At 47.8% G+C, this 22,202-nt stretch overlaps 1 pseudogene; it reads left to right on the top strand.

Moving 5' to 3' along the window:
• Positions 1 to 4,770: 4,770 nt before the first annotated feature.
• On the top strand, positions 4,771 to 8,268 carry LOC139274177 (zinc finger protein 436-like; annotated as a pseudogene).
• The last annotated feature ends 13,934 nt before the right edge of the window (positions 8,269 to 22,202 follow it).

Genomic DNA, 22,202 nt, shown 5'->3' on the forward strand with positions numbered 1-22,202 from the left:
AACAACTACTTGAAGGTAAATCAGTGTCAAAGCAGTGGGATACATTCAAAGAGGACATGGTGAGGGTTCAGAGCAGGTATGTTCGGTTAAGAAAAAGGATGGACTAATAAACCTAGAGCCCCCTGGATGTCAACATAAGAAATAGGAACAGTAGTAGGCCACACGGCCCTCGAGCCCGCTCCACTGTTCAATATCGCCTCAACACCACTTTCCCAGCTGATCTTTATGTCCCTTCGTTCCCTGCGAGACCAAAAATCTATCTCCACCTTGAATATACTCACAGACAGCATCTACAGCCCTCTGGGGCAGAGAATTCCAAAGATTCACAATCCTCCGAGTGAAGACATTCCTCCTCATCTCTGTCTTAAATGGCCTACCCCTTATCCTGAGACTGTGCCCCCTAGTTCTAGACACTCCAGCCAGGGGAATCAACCTCTCCACAACTACCCTGTCAATCCCCTTCAGAATCTTGTATGTTTCAATGGATATCCATGTACCAGTCAAGTGGGCAGAGCAGTGGCAAATGGAATTCGATTTGCAGAAATGTCAGCCATTGCATTTAGGAAGGGCGAACAATGCAAGCGAATACACAATAAATGGTAGGATACTGAGAAGTGTAGAGGAACAGAGGGACCTTGGAGTGCATACCTTCAGGGATCTGTCGACATCAGGACAGGTGGATAAGGTGGTTAAGGCATATGGGATACTTATCTTTATTAGCCGAGGCATATACCCAAGTCCAGATCATTTCTCTACATTGAGAAGAACAATGGTCCCAACACTGACCCTGGGGGACACCACTGTTTATATCCCTCCAGTCTGAACATCCATTAACCACTACTCTCTGTTTTCTGCCCTTTACACAACTTCATATCCAGGCTGCCCCACTCCCTTTAATACCGTGAGCCTTAATTTGATCAACACGCCTCCTGTCCGGTACCTTATCAAACACCTTTTGACAATCCATCTACACAACATCCACCGAATTTCTCACTACACTGTTATTTCCTGACATAATCCCTGCTGTCTGTCCTGAATGAATCCATTTCACCACCAAATATTGCAATGTTTGCTCCACACCAGAGTTTCATTTGTTTAAAGGCACAACAGAAAGATCCACAAAGCGGCGACTCGTCAGGGAGTGTCTGCAAATGGAGGAGAAATGGGGAGTGGTCAGGGAGTGTCTGTAAATAAAGGAGAAATGGTAACTGGTCAGGGAGCGTCTGTAAATGAAGGAGAAATAGAGACTAGTTTCTCCCTCTCTGGTCCCTTGTCATATGCAATATGTGTGGAGGATTTTTACGAAAGCGGATCAAAAAATTATAAATTATACAGAAAATAAATGATTTCACATCTTGTGTAATATAGTTATATAATGGGGTAGTTCAAAGGAACTTCAAATATGTCTAATGTGATTTCAGTCTATGACACCGACAAGCCATGTACACAAATGGAACAAACAGGCTTGGGGTTTGATATGGTAGAAGGCAAACTAGATGAGAACTGAAATAATCTACAGTAAGAAAAGTCCGGGAACGGTCGGTAACAGAACATCAATTTGTCTCTTACCATGTGAAATCAAATATTCGACAGTGTTTGAAACAAAGATAATTTATTCAATATTTATACAGAATATTAATCTCCATCTCAGGTATAAGGGTTATGAAGATCAGAAACCAACAATAACTGCCATTTTGAACATGGTTCAACGCAATCACAGTAAATCCTGTTCTATTTAATGGCGAGGCGATTACCCAGCATTCCCCGTGAGGAGAATGTGCTGCACCCAGAATACAGGAGCCCAGCGTGCAGGCGCGGGACCCTCCTGGGTTTGGGGCATACTCGGTGCGGTGTTCGGTGCACAGAGGCCGCAGGCGAACAGATGCGCGATTCCTTAGCGGGTAGGCAACAGCGGGGTGCGGGGGAGTAACGCTACCCACGGGTGGGCTCCATCAACAACTTGTGTAGGCCGCAAGCCCCGAATGAGAACCCATAGCTCCCGCGTTTGCAGCTCCGGGGCTTTTTCTTGAAATCGGTCCCAGGTTAAAGACCGTCATCTTTGTAAAGGGAATCTGGGGGTTTTGTGTGCGCCATCTTGATTCATCGCGGAGTAACGCTCCTGCGCGTCCATATTTGTACTGCAACAAAGAGTGGGCGGGGCTTCAGGGTCCCAGTGACCGGGAGAGAAAATCATTGACTCATTGATTTTATTCTCACTCTGCACATGGGGGCTTTCTCAGCTTCTCTCCTGAAGGTGCTGGTAAGTGTTGGGGTTACGGTTTAACAGCCCACAGAATTGTAACAGGAGGGCCCCAGATTTGGCCCCTTGTGCTCAGAACTGTTCAAGTCCCACTCCAGAGACTTGAGCACTAAAGTGCCGGCTGACACTCCAGTGTAGCACTGAAGGAACGGCGCACTGTCAGACGTGCTGTCTTTTGGATAAGGTGTTAAACCGAGGCTCCGTCTGCTCTCTCGGGTGGATTTAAAAGATTCTATGGCCCTGTTTCGAAGAAGAGCAGGGGAGTTACCATGGCGTCCTGGCCAATGTATATCTCTCAATCAACATCACTAAAATACATTATCTGGTCACTATCACATTGCTTTTTGTGGGAGCTTGCTGTGCACAAATTGGCTGCTGTATCCTACATTAAAGTAGGAAAAACAACACCTGCCCTTTTACCTCCTCCCTTCCCACAGTCCAGAGCCCCAAACACTCCTTCCAGGTGAAACACTGATTTATTGTATTGCTTTGAATTTAGTGTACTGTATTCACTGCTCATGAAATGGTCTCCTCTACATTGGAGAGACCAAACGCAGATTGGGTCATCGCATTGCGGAACAGCTCTGTTCAGTTGCAAGCGTGACCCTAAGCTTCCGATCGCTTGTCATTTTAATTCTCCGGGCCACTCCCACTCTGACACCTCCGTCCTCGGCCTCCTTCACTGTTCTAGAACATAAGAAATAGGAGCAGGAGTAAGCCATTTGACCCCTCGAGCCTGCTCCGCCATTCAATAAGATCATGGCTGATCTGATCATGGACTCAGCTCCACTTCCCTGCCCACTACCCATAACCCTTTATTCCCTTGTCGCTCAAAAATCTGTCTATCTCCGCCTTAAATATATTCAATGACCCAGCCTGGACTGCGCTCTGGGACACAGATTTACAATCCTCTGAGAGAAGAAATTCCTCCTCATCTCAGTTTTAAATGGGCAGCCCCTTATTCTGAGACTATGCCCCCTAGTTTTAGTTTCCCCAATGAGTGGAAATATCCTCTCTGCATCCCCCCTTGTCGAGCCCCCCTCATTATCTTATATGTTTCGATAAGATCACCTCTCTTTCTTCTCTACTCCAATGGGTATAGGCCCAACCTACTCAACCTTTCCTCATAAGTCAACCCCCTCATCTCCAAAATCAACAAAGTGAACCTTCTCTGAACAGCCTCCAATGCAAGTATATCCTTCCTTTAAATACGGAGACCAAAGCTGTACGCAGTACTCCAGATGTGGCCTCACCAATACCCTGTATAGTTGTAGCAGGACTTCTCTGTTTTTATACTCTATCCCCCTTGCAATAAAGGCCAACATTCCATTTGCTTTCCTGATCACTTGCTGTACCTGCATACTAACTTTTTGTGTTCCATGCACAAGGGACCCCAGGTCCCTCTGTACTGCAGCACTTTGCATTTTTTCACCATTTAAATTATAATTTGCGCTTCTATTTTTTTTCTGCCAAAGTGGATAACCTCACATTTTCCCACATTATACTCCATCTGCTCAATTTTTGCCCACTCACTTAGCCTGTCTATATTCCTTTGCAGATTTTTTGTGTCCTCCTCACAATTGCTTTCCCACCCATCTTTGTATCATCAGCAAACTTGGCTACACTACTCTCAGTCCCTTCATCCAAGTTATTAATATAAATTGTAAATAGTTGAGGCTTCTAATGAAGCACGAGGCACAGCATTTCATCTTTCAATTAGGCACTTTACCTTCATAACCACCGCTCCCATTTTTTTAGTACAACAGCTGCTGATAATGATACTCCGTTTGCCATTTATACACCCCTCTTTTGTTTCTTGGCCCATTACCATCTCCTTTTGCCTACATTAAAATAGGAAATACAACACCTGCCCTTTTGCCATTTAATCACTCCTGTCTTTTCTCCCCTCCCCTCTTTCCCTGCCTCTGCACTTACTTAAAACCTGTTACATCTCTAACTTTTTCCAGTTCTGATGAAAGGAACATGACCTGAAACGTTAACTCTGTTTTTCTCCATAGATGCCGCCTGAGCATTTCCATTATTTTCTGTTTTATTTCAGGTTCCCAGTGAGTGTAGAACTGAACCCAGCCAGAGTCAGCACCTTCAGGGGAGGAGAGGGAGGGGAACCAGTGAGTGTAGAACTGAACCCAGCCAGAGTCAGCATCTTCAGGGGAGGGGAGTGAGGGGAACCAGTGAGTGTAGAACTGAACCCAGCCAGAGTTGATGGTGAAAATTGGAAGCGGCTGATAAACTGTCTTGTGACGTGCGATGTGTTTGGATTCCAGCACAGGGAGGAGGGATAGTGTGTGTAATGGGGATTTACAGCTTTGGATGAACAAGAGAGGAACGAATGGTCCAAAGAAACTAGAATTGTCTGTTCTAAATTTCTGTCTTGTACTTAGTGATGAGTTCTGTAATCTCCTTTTACAGGGTATTAGAAGGGGAAGATTTGCAGACGGGAAATTCAAACGAAACATCTGAGAGTCATTTGATTCCTCAGGCTCTGAATATCATCGGCCTTTCATTGTGGAAGGAGAAATGTTTGTCTGTTCTGTCTGTGGGAACAGATTTCAAACATCAGTGTGACTGGAGAGCACCGAGACACACACACCCGAGTGAGAGTGTTCCAGTGCACTGACTGTGGAAAGGGCTTTAACCAGTTACACAGCCTGAAAAACATCGCACCATTCACAGCGGGGAGAAACCGTACACGTGTTGTGTGTGTGGACCAGGCTTCAACTGATCGTCCAACCTGGAGAGACACAAGGACACCCGCACCACGGAGAAACCGTGGGAATGTGGGGACTGTGGGAAGGGATTCAATTCCCCGTCTGACCTGGAAATTCATCGACGCAGTCACACCGGGGAGAGGCCATTCACCTGCTCAGTGTGTGGGAAGGGATTCACTAAGTCATCCCACCTGCTGACACACCAACGAGTTCACACTGGGGAGAGGCCGTTCACCTGCTCCATGTGTGGCAAGGGATTCACTCAGTCATCCAACCTGCTGACACACCAGCGACGTCACACTGGGGAGAGACCGTTCACCTGCTCAGTGTGTGGGAAGGGATTCATTCGGTCATCCCACCTGCTGACACACCAGCGAATTCATACTGGGGAGAAACCGTTTACCTGTTCCACATGTGGGAAGGGATTCATTTACTCATCCAGCCTGCAGACACACCAGCGAGTTCACACTGGGGAGAGACCGTTCACCTGCTCTGAGTGTGGGAAGGGCTTCACAGAGTCATCGAACCTGCTGGCACACCAGCGAGTTCATACTGGGGAGAGACCATTCACCTGCTCAGTGTGTGGGAAGGGATTCAGTCGGTCATCCGACCTGCTAAAACACCAGCGAGTTCACACTGGGGAGAGACCATTTACCTGCTCAGTGTGTGGGAAGGGATTCACTCAGTCATCCGCCCTGCTGACACACCAACGAGTTCACAAGTGACTGCAGGGGTTGGACTCTGCTGTTGTTGCTGCTGTTATTCACATCCTACTGAATCATGTTCATTCTGTTAGTTGCCGTTTGTTTCTGCTGATAATAACCCTTCACTCGGCTGGAGCTTAGGATTTTGATATTTCAAATAAGAGTGTGTTGATATTTGATGTCTCCAAGATAAGAGGAGATTAATTGATGTCCTGTTTCTGACTGCTCCATTTTTGATTGGGGCGGAGGAGCGGTGAGAGATCGGGGCCCAGGAGCATCGTGATCGGGGCCCAGGAGAGGCGAGGGTTCAGGGCCCAGAAGAGGCGAGGGCCCAGGGGCAGCACGGGCCAGCCCACACTGCGATCTATGGATAGTAGGAGCATGTGTGCGCACTAGGTCCGTGCAGCAGAGTCTTGGTTAACCCTTGCCACTGGATCAAGATGAAGCTCTGTCAAGCCCGTGTAGTGGCTGGTGTGCAACGGCCACCCCACGTTAAAAGAATCCATGCACAGGCATCTTCCACCCTTCAGTATGTAGTTCGGGTCAGGTCCCTCATTGAAACACCTGTGAACATCCCTTTTTGGTGTGGAAGTGGGTCATCTTCGATACGAGGGACGGCCTAATACTATACTACCATTTTTGAGCCTTTTCTCCTTTCTGACTCCAGATTATTTCAGTTCTCAGACCTTCGGTTACTCTCAGGGACAAGTCCCAGCTTCCCATATCTCCCAGAGTGCCTCTCCTAGCCTTGATATCCAGGGAAGGTATCGGTAACACGCCCGGGATCACTGAACACAAAACCCTCACTTTCAGTTACTGGATTTAGTATGTGCCCCACAGCATCTCTCTCACCTTCGATGTGTGAATGGAGCATCACGCCTGTAAACCTGGGTTCAATTTAAATTTGAATCCACTCAGCAATTGTATTTAAAAAAAAAAATACGTACAGGTAAACAGATCACATCAAATCATTGGCAGAGGATTAGAGTCAATAAGATGAACAAGTAAACACATCACGGCCCAATACTCCAGCTCTATATTCACAGGAGAAAGTCTGTTATCTAACTCCTCGATGATAGAGAAAGATCCCAACTCTAAGAACATCTAGAATCTGTTGTAAATGTATTTCAAAACCTTTCTATTTCTTTTCAATTGAAGTGAATTGAAGATGAGGAGGGGTTAGAGAGTAGGGGTGAGAGAGGGGTTGGGGTGAAGGTGAATGGAGAGGAGTTGTAATGGAGGAAATGCCACAGCCAATATGTGCACAGCAAGATCCCACAAACAGCAATGTAATGATGGCAAGATAATCCGTTCTCAGTGATGTTAGTTGAGGGATACATTGTCCAGGACACCAGGGGAGAACGCCACCTCTCCGTCCTCAGAATTTTGGCCGTGGGATCTTTTATGTCCAACTTAGGGACTAGACGGGGCATCGGTTCAATGTCTCCTCTGAAAGACGGCACCTCTGACAGTGCAGTGCTCCCTCTGTACTGGCACCCGGAGTCTCGGCCTAGATTATGGGCTCGGGTCTCTGGATTGGGAATTGAACCCTCGATCCCCTGACTCAGGGCCGAGACTGCTACCACTGAGCCAATGCTGACATGGTCTGTCCCCTGTTCCCATTACACTAGACCGTGCCTGTGTTATTACACTAACCCCACCCATTCATACTGCAGTGGGCCCTAACTCTGTTATTAGACATTCGGCAAAGCATTTACTACAACAACAAAACAACCAGAACTTACATTAATATAGCGCCTTTAACGCAGTGAAACATCTCACGGCGCTTAACAAGATCGATATCAATAAAGAAAAACATTTTTGACACTGATCCACAGAGAAAGATATCAGGACAGATTCCCAAAAGGTTGATCGAAGAGGTAGTTTTTAAGAAGAACCTTGAAAGAGGAGGTGGAGGTTTAGGGGGAAATTCCAAAACTTAGAGCCTCGGCAGCTGAAGGCACGGCCGCCAATGGTGGAGCGATTAAAATCGGGGATGGCCAAGAGGACAGATTTGGAGGAGCACAGGGATTTCGTTGGGTTGTGGGGCTGGAGGAGATTGCAGAGATAGGGAGGGGCGAGAGCTTGGAGAGTTTTGATACCAAGGATTAGAATTTTAAAATTGAGGCATTGCTTAACCAGGAGCCAATGTAGGTCAGTGAGCACAGGGGTGATGGGTGAATGAGATTGTAGCAATAGGCTCTGACTTGCACACACTATTAGATGAGACCCAATCTTTGTTTGAGTGCACTAGATACTGGCTGTGTGATCATCACACTAGATCCAGCATTGTGTTCAGTATAACACTAGAGTCTGCCTCTGTTATTATTGGATCAAACACTGTCTTTGTTACTCTCAGTGGGCCATGCATTTGCTGTTATTACTCTGGATCCTGTCTCCACTCTTATTGTATGAGACCCTGTCTCTGGAATTGTTACACTAGACCCGGCCTCTGCTATGATTGAAAAATAACCTGCCCTTGTTATTCCAGTTCTAGTGCACGCCTCTATTATTATAATTCTGAACCTTGTCTCTGTTGTATTCAATAGAGTATGTTTCTGGTATTGTTAACATAGACCCGGCTTCTGTTAGTGTGACACTATCACCTTTCAGTTATTATTGCAAGAAAACAGTTTAAATTATTAAAGACTTGTTTCTAGTGTAAAACTAGGCTCTGTCTCAGTTATTACTGCATTATACACTGTCCCTGTTTATATTACACTAGACCCTGTCTCTGTTTATATTACACTAGACCCTGTCTCTGTTTATATTACACTAGACCTATTACACTAGGGCCTGCCTGTTTATATTACACTAGACCCTGTCTCTGTTTATATTACACTAGACTCTGTCTCTGTTTATATTACACTAGACCCTGCCTCTGTTTATATTACACTTGGCCCAGTCTCTGTTTATATTACACAAGACCTTGCCTTAGTTATTACTATGCTGGACGTTGCCTACGAGTCTTGAAAGTGGTTGGGGAGGAATCGTTGAAAGTAACGATCAGAAAAAAGATCACTGAAAGAGAGCAATGTAAATTTCTCAGGAGAGTTGCAAGTGTTTCCAGATCAGCCATGATCTTATTGAATGGTGGAGCAGGCTCGAGGGGCTAGATGGCCTACTCCTGTTCCTAATTCTTATGTTCTTATGTTTCATTCCTTTCCAAACGGAAGACATAAGTCATTGAATTACAGATTTATTAACCTCACATCAGTTTCAGTTTTATCATCACACACTGGAGGTAAAGATCAGGAGCTCTGTGTGATGGTGAGTGGATCATTGGACAATAAAGCTCAGAGACTGGTGGGGGGCTGCTCATTATCCTCGGTGTGATTTAATCCCCTAAAGATCAGAGCCAGACACAGAACATACTACATCCCACAAGGGCCTCACACACTGCCCCCCCCCCTCCCTGGGGCATCACAGGGTCAGGCATTGAACTCTGCACCCCACAGGGAATCATACACTGCCCCCTCCCTGGGGCAGCTCAGGGTCAGACACTGAACTTACTGCACCCCACAGGGACATCACACACTGGCACCTTCCTGTGAACTCACCGGTAAATACAAGATAGATATTAAGAACAGATAATTCTAGTTTCTATGTAACATTTTTTCCTCCCTAGTTCCCCCAAAGCTGTAAATCCCTGCCCCACACACTTCCCTCCTCCCAGTACTGAAATCCAAACCCATCGCACCATCCCCATCATTTACTCCTCCGCTCCAAGTTTTCGCTGGTTGGGTTCAGTTTCCTCGGCTCTGGTTGGGTTTCAGTTCTGCACCCGCTGTGCGCAGAGTGAGAGTAAAATCAATGAGCTGCTGATTTTCTCTGCTGGTCACTGGGCCTTTTGTGCTGGCCCAATAGGTTACTCCTCGAACCAATCAGAGTGTGCGAGGGGCGGGGCTGTGATTGGGTGGGCGGGACTTGCGCGGCTGAGCCCAGGTGTTGCGCCGATGAACAGACTGACAGACCTGGGCGGCGCCACAAGATCTCCCCCTGGACTGCAGCAGCTTCTTCCCCACTCCCGGGGCGCGGGCCCTCAATGAGCTGCTAAGTGGCCCCTCTGTTTCAGGCCTGAACAGCAGAGGCTGCGGGATTCTTGTCCCATCCGCCAATCAGATCATCCCGCTGAAGGAAAGTTCTAGAACAAACCGCCTCAAACTGAGGCAGCTTCAGCCCCGCCCAGCACCATGTGGGCCCAGCCTGACTGATGGGAGCTCGGACCAATAGGAAGAGCCTGGGGAGAGGTGGGCGGGGCGAGCTGGTGGTGGGTCCTCAAACCAATGGCGGTGCAGCAAAGGGGTGGGGCCTGGTGTCCAGCTCAGGTGTGCGGGGGCCAATTGTGACACGCTGTCCCCAGGTGAGAGCAGCTGAGTGAGCATTGGAATGGAATCTGGGAGAGGGGCCACAGTGAGCACAGAGCTGGGGCTGGAATCAGGGAGAGGGGCCACAGAGCACACTGGGAGAATAGATGCACCAACTTCAGTGTTCTCGCTCAGGCCAACATCCCCAGCATCGACACACTCACCACACTCGTCCATCTCTGTTTGGCGGGTTATATCGTCCGCATGCCCGACAAGAGGCTCCTAAAGCAAGCGCTATACTCGGAACTTCTACACGGCAAGCGAGCCCCAGGTGGGCAGAGGAAACGTTTCAAGGAGATCCTCAACACCTCCTTGATAAAGTGCAACATCCCCACCGACACCTGAAATCCCTGGCCCAAGACCGCCCTAAGTGGAGGAAGAGCATCCGTGAGGTTGCGAAGCACCTCGAGTCTCATCGCCGAGAGCATGCAGAAATCAAGCGCAGGCAGCGGAAGGAGTGTGCAGCAACCCATTAACCCCACCCACCCTTTCCTTCACCGACTGTCCCAACTGTGACAGAGACTGTAATTCCCGTATTGGACTGTTCAATCACCTGAGAACTCACTTTTAGAGTGGAAGCAAGTCTCCTTCGATTTCGAGGGACTGCCTGTGATGATGATGATGAGCCCAGAGCACAGTTCCTCTTGTCCTCACCTTTCACCCCACCAGCCTTCATGTTCAATGGATCACCCTCCGTCATTTCTGCCACCTCCAGCGTGATCTCACCACCAATCACATTTTCCTCTCCCCTCCCCTCTCAGTATTTCGAAGGGGCTGCTCCCTCTGCGACATGCTGGTCCATTCCGCAGTGACCCCCAGCACCCCCTCCCCTTCCTATGGCACATTTCCATGCAAGCGCAGGAGATGCAACACCTGCCCTTTTACCCCCTCCCTTCCCACTGTCTAGGGCCCCAAGCACTCCTTCCTGGTGAAACAGCGATTTACTTGTACTTCTTTTAATTTAGTATACCGTATTCACTGCTCACGATGTGGTCTCCTCTACATTGGGGAGATACAATGCATATTGGGTGACCGCTTTGCTGAACACTTCCGTTCAGCCCATAAGCATGACCCTGAGCTTCCCCACTGCAGCCCCACGATGAATGGGTGGCTGGAGAGATGGTGCAGGAGGGAGAGCTTTAGATTCCTGAGGCATTGGGACCACTTCTGGGGGAGGTGGGACCTGTACAAGTCAGACGGGTTGCACCTCAACAGAGCTGCGACCAATATCCTCGCTCCGGGGAGGGGGCAGGATTGCTAGTGCTGTTGGGGAGGGTTTCAACTAACTTGGCTGGGGGATGGGAACCTGAGAATAGATTCAGTCGGGAGGGGAGTAAAGCTGGAATTGGAAAGCAAAAATGTAGAAAGTGAATTTGAAGCACAGAGGAAGCAAGGGCTAGAACGTAGTCAAGGAGGTCTGACTGTACTAAATGGTGTATACTTCAGTGCAAGTAGTACAGCAAATAGATGAGCTGAGAGCACAGGTAGACACTTGGGAGTATGATATAGCATTACAGAGACATGGCTAAAAGAGGGGCAGGTATGGCAGCTCAACATTCCTGCTTACAGGATCTTCAGATGGGATAGAGAGGGGGATAAAAAGGGAGGGGGGAGGGTCACGGTATTGATTAAAGAAACTATTACAGCGGTGAGGAAGGGTGGTATGTTAGAGGGATCATCAAACGAGGCCATATGGGTCGAACTGAAAAACAAAAAAGGGGCAATCACACTGCTGGGTGTGTACTATAGACCCCCAAACTGTGAGAGGAAGATAGAAGAGCAAATATGTAGGCAAATTTCTGAGAAGTGCAAAAACTATAGGGCAGTAATCGTAGGGGATTTCAAGTATCCTAATATTAACTGGGACACAATTAGTGTGAAGGGCATAGAGAGTGCGAAATTCCTAAAATGCATTCAAGAGATCATTTTTAGCCAGTATGTAGCAAGCCCAACATGGGAGAGGGTGGTTCTGGATTTAGTTTTAGGGAATGAAGCTGGGCAGGTGGAAGGGGTATCAGTGGGAGAGCATTTGGGTGCTAGTGGCCATAATTCAGTTAGATTTAAGGTAGTTATGGAAAATGACAAGGATAGACCAGGACTAAAAGTTCTAAATTGGGAAAAAGCCAACTTTGCTAAGCTGAGAAATCATTTGGCCATAGTGGACTGGAAACAGCTACTTGAAGGTACATTAGTGTCAGAGCAGTGGGAGGCATTCAAGGAGGAGATCCCTTAAAGAAAAAGGGTGTGACTAACAAATCTGGAGCCCCCGAGATGCCAGGGGACATACAGGGTAGGATAAAGAAAAAATGAGAGGCTTATGACAGATACCGAGGGATAAATACTGCAGTACAGAAATTAAAAAGGATATTAGGAAAGCTAAGAGAGAGCATTAAAATTCTTGGCAAGTAAAATCAAGAAAAACCCAAAGATGTTTTTGTTGTGTATCTGTAAAGCATGCACTCCCATGTTCCGCCACCAGGGAGCGCATCACCTGAAGTCCCAAGGGATCCCAGCATCCCTTGGGAGCATTGTATATTAGCCAGCCCCTAAGGCCTGTTCCTCACTCTGGAGTGTCTTAATAAAGACTGAGGTCACTGTTACTTTAACCTCCCTGTGTGCAGTCTCATCTGTGTTAGGAACACAATAACTGGCGATGAGTATACGAATCCAACGCAAAGATGCAGCAAACTGTGGGCATCCTGGAGAAGTTCTCGGAGGGTGAGGACTAGGAAGCCTATGTCGAATGGCTAAACCAGTACTTTGTAGCCAACGAGCTGGACGGAGAAGGAAGCGCTGCAAAAAGAAGAGCGGTCCTCCTCATGGTCTTCGGGGCACTGACCTACAGCCTCATGAAGAATCTTCTGGCACTGGTGAAACCCACAGATAAGTCGTATGAGGAGCTGTGTACACTGGTTTGGGAGCATCTTAACTCAAGGGAGAGCGTGTTGATGGCAAGGTATCGGTTCTACACATGCTAGCGATCTGAAGGTCAGGAAGTGGCGAGCTACGTCGCCGAGCTAAGGCGACTTGCAGGATAATGTGAGTTTGATGGCTACCTGGAGCAGATGCTCAGAGACTTTTTTGTACTGGGCATTGGCCATGAGACCATCCTACGAAAACTTTTGACTGTAGAAACACTGACCCTTAGTAAGGCCATTGCAATAGCACAGGCGTTTATGTCCACCAGTGATAACACCAAACAAATCTCTCAGTACACAAGTGCTAGCAATGTTCATAAATTAACTGGAACTGTGTTTGCGAGCAGAAATGTACAGGGCAGAAACCACGAGTCTGCAACTGCCAGCTGGCCTCAGGTGACCCAGAGTTCGCAACAAAGGACGAATGCAAGACAATTCACAGCTTGTTGGCGTTGTGGAGGCTCCCATTCAGCCTATTCATGCCGCTTCAAAGGGTATGTTTGCAAGAGCTGTGGAACAATGGGGCACCTCCAACGAACTTGCAGACGAGCTGCAAGCTCTGCAAAACCTGCTAACCACCATGTGGCAGAGGGAGATCGGTCCATGGTGAATCAAAGCAATTTTGAGCCTCAGAGAGGAGGCAGATGCTGAAGTACACGGGGTGCACACATTTGCAACGAAATGTCCACCTATAATGCTAAATGTAAAATTGAATGGCTTATCCGTAGCCATGGAACTGGACACTGGCGCTAGCCAATCCATCATGAGTAAAAAGATGTTTGAGAAACTGTGGTGTAACAAGGCACTCAGACCAGCCCTGAGCCCCATCCACACGAAACTGAGAACATACACCAAAGAGCTCATCACTGTCCTGGGCAGCGCCATGGTCAAGGTCACCTACAAGGACACGGTGCACGAACTGCCACTCGGATTGTCCCGGGCGATGGCCCCACACTGCTTGGAAGGAGCTGGCTGGGCAAAATCCGCTGGAACTGGGATGACATCTGAGCGCTATCACATGTCGATGAGGCCTCACATACCCAGGTTCTCAACAAATTTCCTTCCCTTTTAGAGTCAGGCATTGGAAGCTTTTACGGGGCGAAGGTGCGGATCAACTTGGTCCCAGAGGCATGACCCATTCACCACAAGGCGCGAGCGGTACCTCACATGATGAGGAAGAGAGTGGAAATCGAGCTGGACAGGCTGCAACGCGAGGGCATTATCTCTCCAGTGGAATTCAGCGAGTGGGCCAGCCCGATTGTTCCAGTACTCAAAAATGATGACACGGTCAGGATTTGCGGCGATTATAAAGTAACTATTAATCGTTTCTCGCTACAGGACCAATACCAGCTACCTAAGGCAGGCGACCTATTTGCGACGCTAGCAGGGGGTTGGCACCAAGCTCGACCTGACTTCAGCCTACATGACACAGGAGCTGGAGGAGTCTTCGAAGGGCCTCACCTGCATCAACACGCACAAGGGACTATTCATCTACAACAGATGCCCATTTGGAATTCGGTCGGCTGCAGCGATCTTCCAGAGAAACATGGAGAGCCTACTCAAGTCGGTACCACACACGGTGGTTTTTCAGGACGACATATTGGTCACGGGTCAGGACACTGTCGAGCACCTACAAAACCTGGAGGAGGTCCTCCAGTGACTGGATCGCGTAGGGCTGCGGCTGAAGAAGTTGAAATGCGTCTTCATGGCAACAGAAGTGGAGTTTTTGGGGAGAAAGATCGCGGCGGACGGCATTCGGCCCACAGATGCCAAGACAGAGGCTATCAGGAACGCGCCCAGGCCACAGAATGTCACGGAGCTGCGGTCGTTCCTGGGACTCCTCAACTATTTTGGTAACTTCCTGCCGGGGTTAAGCACCCTCTTAGCGCCCCTACATGTGTTATTGCATAAAAGTGAGAACTGAGTATGGGAAAAAAACAAGTAATTGCTTTTGAGAAAGCCAGAAACATTTTATGCTCCAACAAGCTGCTTGTATTGTATAACCCGTGTAAAAGACTTGTGCTAGCATTTGATGCGCCGTCGTATGGAGTCGGTTGTGTATTACAACAAGCTAACGTTGCGGGGAAGTTGCAACCTGTCGCCTATGTCTCCAGGAGCTTGTCTAAGGCCGAGAGGGCCTACAGCCTGATTGAGAAAGAGGCATTAGCGTGTGTGTTGGGGGTAAAGAAAATGCATCAGTACCTGCTGGCCTCAAATTTGAGCTGGAAACCGATCACAAGCCCCTCACATCCCTGTTCACTGAAAACCGCCAGATTAGGACTTGAACCAGCCAAGATCCTCTGCTGTCCCTAGTAAAAAAACTATGTAATACATGGGAGCTGGGCCAGCATCCCCGTTGAAATGCAAGAGCCAATCAAGCCATTCCAGCGGCGAAAGGATGAGCTGTCTATTCGGGCAGACTGCCTGTTGTGTGGTAACCGCGTAGTGCTACCCAAAAAGAGCAGGGAAACGTTCATCTCGGATCTCCACAGCACACACCCGGGTATAGTAATGATGAAAGCGATAGCCAGATCCCACGTGTGGTGGCCCGGTATCGACTCTGACTGAGAGTCCTGTGTACAGCAATGCAGCGTGTGTGCTCAGTTGAGCAACGCGCCCAGAGAGGCACCACTAAGTTTGTGGTCCTGGCCCTCCAGACCATGGTCGAGGATCCATGTCAACTATGTGGGCCCGTTTCTCGGTAAAATGTTCCTGGTGGTGGTGGATGCTTTTTCAAAATGGATTGAATGTGAAATAATGTCGGGAAGCACCGCCACCGCCACCATTGAAAGCCTGAGGGCCATGTTTGCCACCTACGGCCTGCCTGACATACTGGTCAGTGACAACAGGCCATGTTTCACCAGTGCCGAATTTAAAGAATTCATGACCCGCAATGGGATCAAACATGTCACCTCGGCCCCATTTAAACCAGCCTCCAATGGGCAGGCAGAGCGGGCAGTACAAACCATCAAACAGAGCCTTAAACGAGTAACAGAAGGCTCACTCCAAACACGCCTGTCCCGAGTACTGCTCAGCTACCGCACAAGACCCCACTCGCTCACAGTGGTGCCCCCGGCTGAGCTACTCATGAAAAGGATGCTTAAAACCGCCTGCTCTCTACCTGATCATGCAAGTTGGGGTGAACTCTCGCTGGTTCACCCCAACTTTCATGATCAGATAGAGAGCAGGCGGCAGCAACAAAATGTAAACGATGGTCGTGCCACTGTGTCACGGGAAATTGATCTGAATGACCCTGTGTAAGTGCTAAACTATGGCCATGGTCCCAAGTGGATCGCGGGCACGGTGATAGCTAAAGAAGGGAGTAGGATGTTTGTAGTCAAACTAGACAATGGACAAATTTGCAGAAAGCACCTGGACCAAACGAGGCTGCGGTTCACAAACTGCCCTGAACAACCCACAGCAGACACCACCTTTTTCGAGCCCACAACACACACCCAAAGGATCAACGACACCACCCCGGACCAGGAAATTGAACCCATCACGCCCAAGAGCCCAGCAATGCCAGGCTCACCCAGCAGCCCTGCAGGGCTAACAACATGCCAGCCCAGCGAGGGCACAGCCAACACACCAGAACAGACATTTATACCGAGGTGGCCCACCAGGGAAAGAAAGGCTCCCGACCGCCTCATCTTGTAAATAGTTTTCACTTTGACTTTCGGTGGGGAGTGATGTTGTGTATCTGTAAAGCATGCACTCCCATGTTCCGCCACCAGGGAGCGCATCCCCTGAAGTCCCAAGGGATCCCAGCATCCCTTGGGAGCACTGTATATAAGCCGGCCCCTAAGGCCTGTTCCTCACTCTGGAGTGTCTTAATAAAGACTGAGGTCACTGTTACTTTCATCTCCCTGTGTGCAGTCTCATCTGTGTTAGGAACACAATAGTTTTATAAATATATTAAGAGCAAGTGGAACACTAAAAAAAAGGGTAGGGCCTATTAGAGACCATGAGGGTAATCTGTGTGTGGAGGCAGGAGATATAGGTATGATTCTTAATGAATACTTTGCGTCTCTGTTCACAAAAGAGAGGGGCGATGCAAACACTGCTATCAAGGAGGAGGAATGTGAAATATTAAATGAAATAAACATAGTGAGAGAGAAGGTATTAAGGGGCTTAGCAACTTTGAAAATGGATAAGTCCCCAGGCCAGGATGAAATGTATCCCAGGCTGTTAAGTGAAGCAAAAGAGGAAATAGCACAGGCTTTGACCATCATTTTCCAATCCTCTCTGGCTTCAGTTGTGATGCCAGAGGACTGGAGGACTGCTAATGTGGTACCTTTGTTTAAGAAGGGAGAAAGGGATTTACAAGCCAGTCAGCCTAACCTCAGTGGTGGGAAAATTATTGGAAAAAATCCTGAAGGATGGGATAAATCTTCACTTAGAAAGGCAAGGATTAATCAAAGACAGTCAGCATGGATTTGTTAACAGAAAGTCGTGGCTGACTAACTTGACTGAATTTTTCAAGGAAGTAACCAGGAGGGTTGATGAGGGCAAAGCGAATGATTTAGTGTATATGGATTTTGTCCCTTTAAATATGGAGGGGACCTGCTGGGTGCCACGCATGCTCAGGAGGCCAAACCCAGGCCAACCATCCGGCCTCTGCTGCGCCTGTGCGCGGAGTCTCCTGGGTCAGGCGGATGGGCGGCAGTTGATGCTGAATCAGCGGCGGTAAAGTGAGTTTGCGGCACCGAGTGAGCTCGAGGTTGGGCAGAGAGACAGTGCTGGGAGTGGGGGCGGAGAGAGAATAAAGTAAAATCCAAACCCGAGAATCGGCCGGGAGCTCCCCAGACACCAAATGGAAGAGATTTGGTGTGAACAGAGCAAGTGATCGCGAGGCCCGGCCTGACTGACGGGAGCTCTGACCAATGGGAAGAATGGGAGCGGAGGTGGGCAGAGCGAACTGGCAGCGGTCCTCCAACCAATGGCGGTGCAGCAAGGAGGGGGCGGAACCTGGTGTCCAGCTCAGGCTTGCAGGGGCCGATTGTGATGCGCTGTCCCCAGGTGAGAGCAGCTGAGAGAGCACAGAGCTGGGGCTGGAATCTGGGAGAGGGGCCACAGTGAGCGGCCTTTCAAAGGGCCTGAGGGACAGCAGCTTCACCACACAAGCGTATGTAAATACAAATTTCCTGCTCACCAACTTCTCAAAGGTAATTATTTAAGGGCAATAAATGTTGGCCGCGCCAGCGATGCCTGCATCCCATGAACAAATTTTTTAAAAGCTCACAAGGACACATTTTCTTTCCAGGCTTTATTAAAAGCGCGGCATAACACAGATCGGGTTATAATTCCCTTAATCTGGAGAACAGAAGTACAGTGGATTTGCATGCCATCTTCTCGAGTCTGTTCCAACTGACAATGGCTTAAGTGGCCTGTTCTTATACACAAGCTTAGTTACCACTCAGCAAATGGGATTGTTTGGACCCGTCTGTTGACCGCCTCCACTGTGGCCCCTCTCCCAGATTCCAGCCCCAGCTCTGTACTCACTGCTAATTCAGGGAATTTAGTTCAGCTGTGACTAGACTATAACCACAAGCCCGCCTGGTTAAAAAGGCAAGCCTGAAGGCTCTGTGCCTCAATGCGAGGAATATTCGTAATAAGGTGGATAAATTAACTGCGCAGGCAGCTATGAATGATTATGATATAATTGGGATTACGGAGACATGGCTCCAGAGTGACCAAGGCTGGGAACTCAACATCCAGGGTTATTCAACATTCAGGAAGGATAGACAGAAAGGAAAAGGAGGTGGGGTAGCGTTGCTGGTTAAAGAGGAAATTAACACAACAGTAAGAAAGGACATTACCTTGGATGATGTGGAATCTGTATGGGTAGAGCTGCGGAATATCAAAGGGCAGAAAACGCTAGTGGGAGTTGTGTACAGACCATCAAACAGTAGTAGTGAGGTTGGGGATGGCATCAACAGGAAATTAGGGATGCGTGCAATAAAGGTACAGCAGTTATCATGCAAACTTTAATCTACATATAGATTGGGCTAACCAAGCTGGTAGCAGTGCGGTGGAAGAGGATTTCCTGGAGTGTATTAGGGATGGCTTTCTAGATCAATATGTCGAGGAACCAACTAGAGAGCTGGCCATCCTAGTCTGGGTGTTGTGTAATGACAGAGGACTAATTAGCAATCTTGTTGTGCGAAGCCCCCGGGGAAGAGTGACCATAATACGGTAGAATTCTTTATTAAGATGCTAAGTGACAGTGTTAATTCAAAGACTAGGGTCCTGAACTTAAGGAAAGGTAACTTCGATGGTATGAGATGTGAATTGGCTAGGATAGATTGGCAAATGATACTTAAAGGGTTGACAGTGGATAGGCAATGGCAGTTATTTATAGATCACATGGATGAATTTCAACAATTGTACATCTCTGTCTGGAGTAAAAATAAAACGGGGCAGGTAGCTCAACCGTGGCTAACAATGGAAATTAGGATAGTGTTAAATCCAAGGAAGCTACATATAAATTCGCCAGAAAAAGCAGCAAACCTGACGACTGGGAGAAATTTAGAATTCAGCAGAAGAGGACAAAGGTTCTAATTAGGAGGGGGAAAATAGAGTATGAGAGGAAGCTTGCAGGGAACATAAAAACCGACTGCAAAAGCTTCTATAGATATGTGAAGAGAAAAAGATTAGTGAAGACCAACATAGGTCCTTTGCAGTCAGAATCATGTGAATTTATAATGGGGAACAAAGAAATGGCAGACCAATTGAACAAATACTTTGGATCTGTCTTCACTAAGGAAGACACAAATAACCTTCCGGAAATACTAGGGGACCGAGGATCTAGTGAGGAGGAGGGACTGAAGGAAATCTTTATTTGTCAGGAAATTGTATTGGGGAAATTGATGGGATTGAAGGCCGATAAATCCCCAGGGCCTGATAGGCTGCATCCCAGAGTACTCAAGGAAGTGGCCCTAGAAATAGTGGATGCATTGGTCATCATTTTCCAACATTCTATTGACTCCGGATCAGTTCCTATGGACTGGTGGGTAGCTAATGTAACACCACTTTTTAAAAAAGGAGGGAGAGAGAAAACAGGGAATTATAGACCGTTTAGCCTGACATCGGTGGTGGGGAAAATGTTGGAATCAATTATTAAAGATGAAATAGCAGCGCATTTGGAAAGCAGTGACAGGATCTGTCCAAATCAGCATGGATTTATGAAAGGGATATCATGCTTGACAAATCTTCGAGAATTTTTTGAGGCTGTAACTAGTAGAGTGGACAAGGGAGAACCAGTAGATGTGGTGTATTTGGACTTTCAAAAGGCTTTTGACAAGGTCCCACACAAGAGATTAGTGTGCAAAATTAAAGCACATGGTATTGGGGGTAATGTATTGACATGGATAGAAAACTGGTTGGCAGACAGGAAGCAGAGAGTCGGAATAAACGGGTCCTTTTCAGAATGGCTGGCAGTGACCAGTGGGGTGCCACAGGGTTCAGTGCTGGGACCCCAGCTATTTACAATATACATCAATGATTTAGATGAAGAAATTGAATGTAATATCTCCAAGTTTGCAGATGACACTAAGCTGGGTGGTGGTGTGAGCTGAGAGGAGGATGCTAAGAGGCTGCAGGGTGACTTGGACAGGTTAGGTGAGTGGGCAAATGCATGGCAGATGAAGTATAATGTGGATAAATGTGAGGTTATCCACTTTGGTGGCAAAAACAGGAAGACAGAATATTATCTGAATGGTGACAGATTAGGAAAAGGGGAGGTGCAACAAGACCTGGGTGTCATGGTACATCAGTCATTGAAGTTTGGCATGCAGGTACAGCAGGCGGTGAAGAAGGCAAATGGCATGTTGACCTTCGTTGCTAGAGGGTTTGAGTACAAGAGCAGGGAGGTCTTACTGCAGTTGTACAGAGCCTTGGTGAGGCCACACCGAGAATATTGTGTTCAGTATTGGTCTCTTAATCTGAGGAAGGGCGTTCTTGCTATTGAGGGAGTGCAGCGAAGGTTCACCAGACTGATTCCCGGGATGGCAGGACTGACATATGAGGAGAGACTGGATCAACTGGGCTTGTATCCACTGGAGTTTAGAAGAATGAGAGGGGATCTCACAGAAACATATACAATTCTGACGGGATTGGACAGGTTAGAGGCAGGAAGAATGTTCCTGTTGCTGGGGAGTTCCAGAACCAGGGGTCACAGTCTAAGAATAAGGGGTAAGCCATTTAGGACCGAGATAAGGAGAAACTTCTTCACTCAGAGAGTGGTTAACCTGTGGAATTCTCTACCGCAGAGAGTTGTTGAGGCCAGTTCGTTAGATATATTCAAAAGGGAGTTAGATATGGCCCTTATGGCTAAAGGGATCAAGGGGTATGGAGAGAAAGCAGGAAAGAGGTAGAGGTGAATGATCAGCCATGGTCTTATTGAATGGCGGTGCAGGCTCGAAGGGCCGAATGACCTGCTCCTGCACCTAATTTCTATATTATCACCTATACGGTCCGTGAGGTTATTATTAGATTCACACCCAGACGTTGGGCCTTTACTTGTCTGGCACTTCATCCCATTACACGAGTACAGGGGCTCAGTAATGTTTCATAAGAACATAAGAAATAGGAGCAGGAGTGGGCCATTTGGCCCCTCGAGTCTACTCCGTCATTTAATAAGATCATGGCTGATCTGGTCTTTGGCTCAGCTCCACATCCCTGCCCGCTCCCCATTACCCTTCACTTCCTTATCGCTCAAAAATCTGTCTATCTCCACCTTAAATATATTCAATGACCCAGCCTCTACAGATCTATGGGGCAGAGAATTGCACAGACTTACAACCTTCAGAGAAGAAATTACTCCTCATCTCAGTTCTAAATGGGCGACCTTTTATTCTGAGACTATGCACCCTAGTTCTGCATTCCCCCATGAGGGGAAGCATCCTCTCTGCATCTACCTTGTCGAGCCCCCTCAGTATCGTATCTGTTTCAATAAGATCACCTCTCATTCTTCTAAACTCCAATGAGTAAAGGCCCAACCTGCTTAACCTTTCTTCATAAGTCAACCCCTTTATCAGAGGAATCAACCGCGTTAACCTTCTCTGAACTGTCTCCAATGCAAGTATATCCCTCCTTAAATAAGGAGACCAAAACTGTACACAGTACTCTAGGGTGTGGCCTCACTAATACGCTGTACAGTTGTAGCAGGATTTCCCTGCTTTTATACTCCATCCCCTTGACAATAAAGGCCGACATTCCATTTG

This window comes from Pristiophorus japonicus, chromosome 9 (genome assembly GCF_044704955.1).
Source record: "Pristiophorus japonicus isolate sPriJap1 chromosome 9, sPriJap1.hap1, whole genome shotgun sequence".
Classification (NCBI taxonomy): domain Eukaryota; kingdom Metazoa; phylum Chordata; class Chondrichthyes; family Pristiophoridae; genus Pristiophorus; species Pristiophorus japonicus.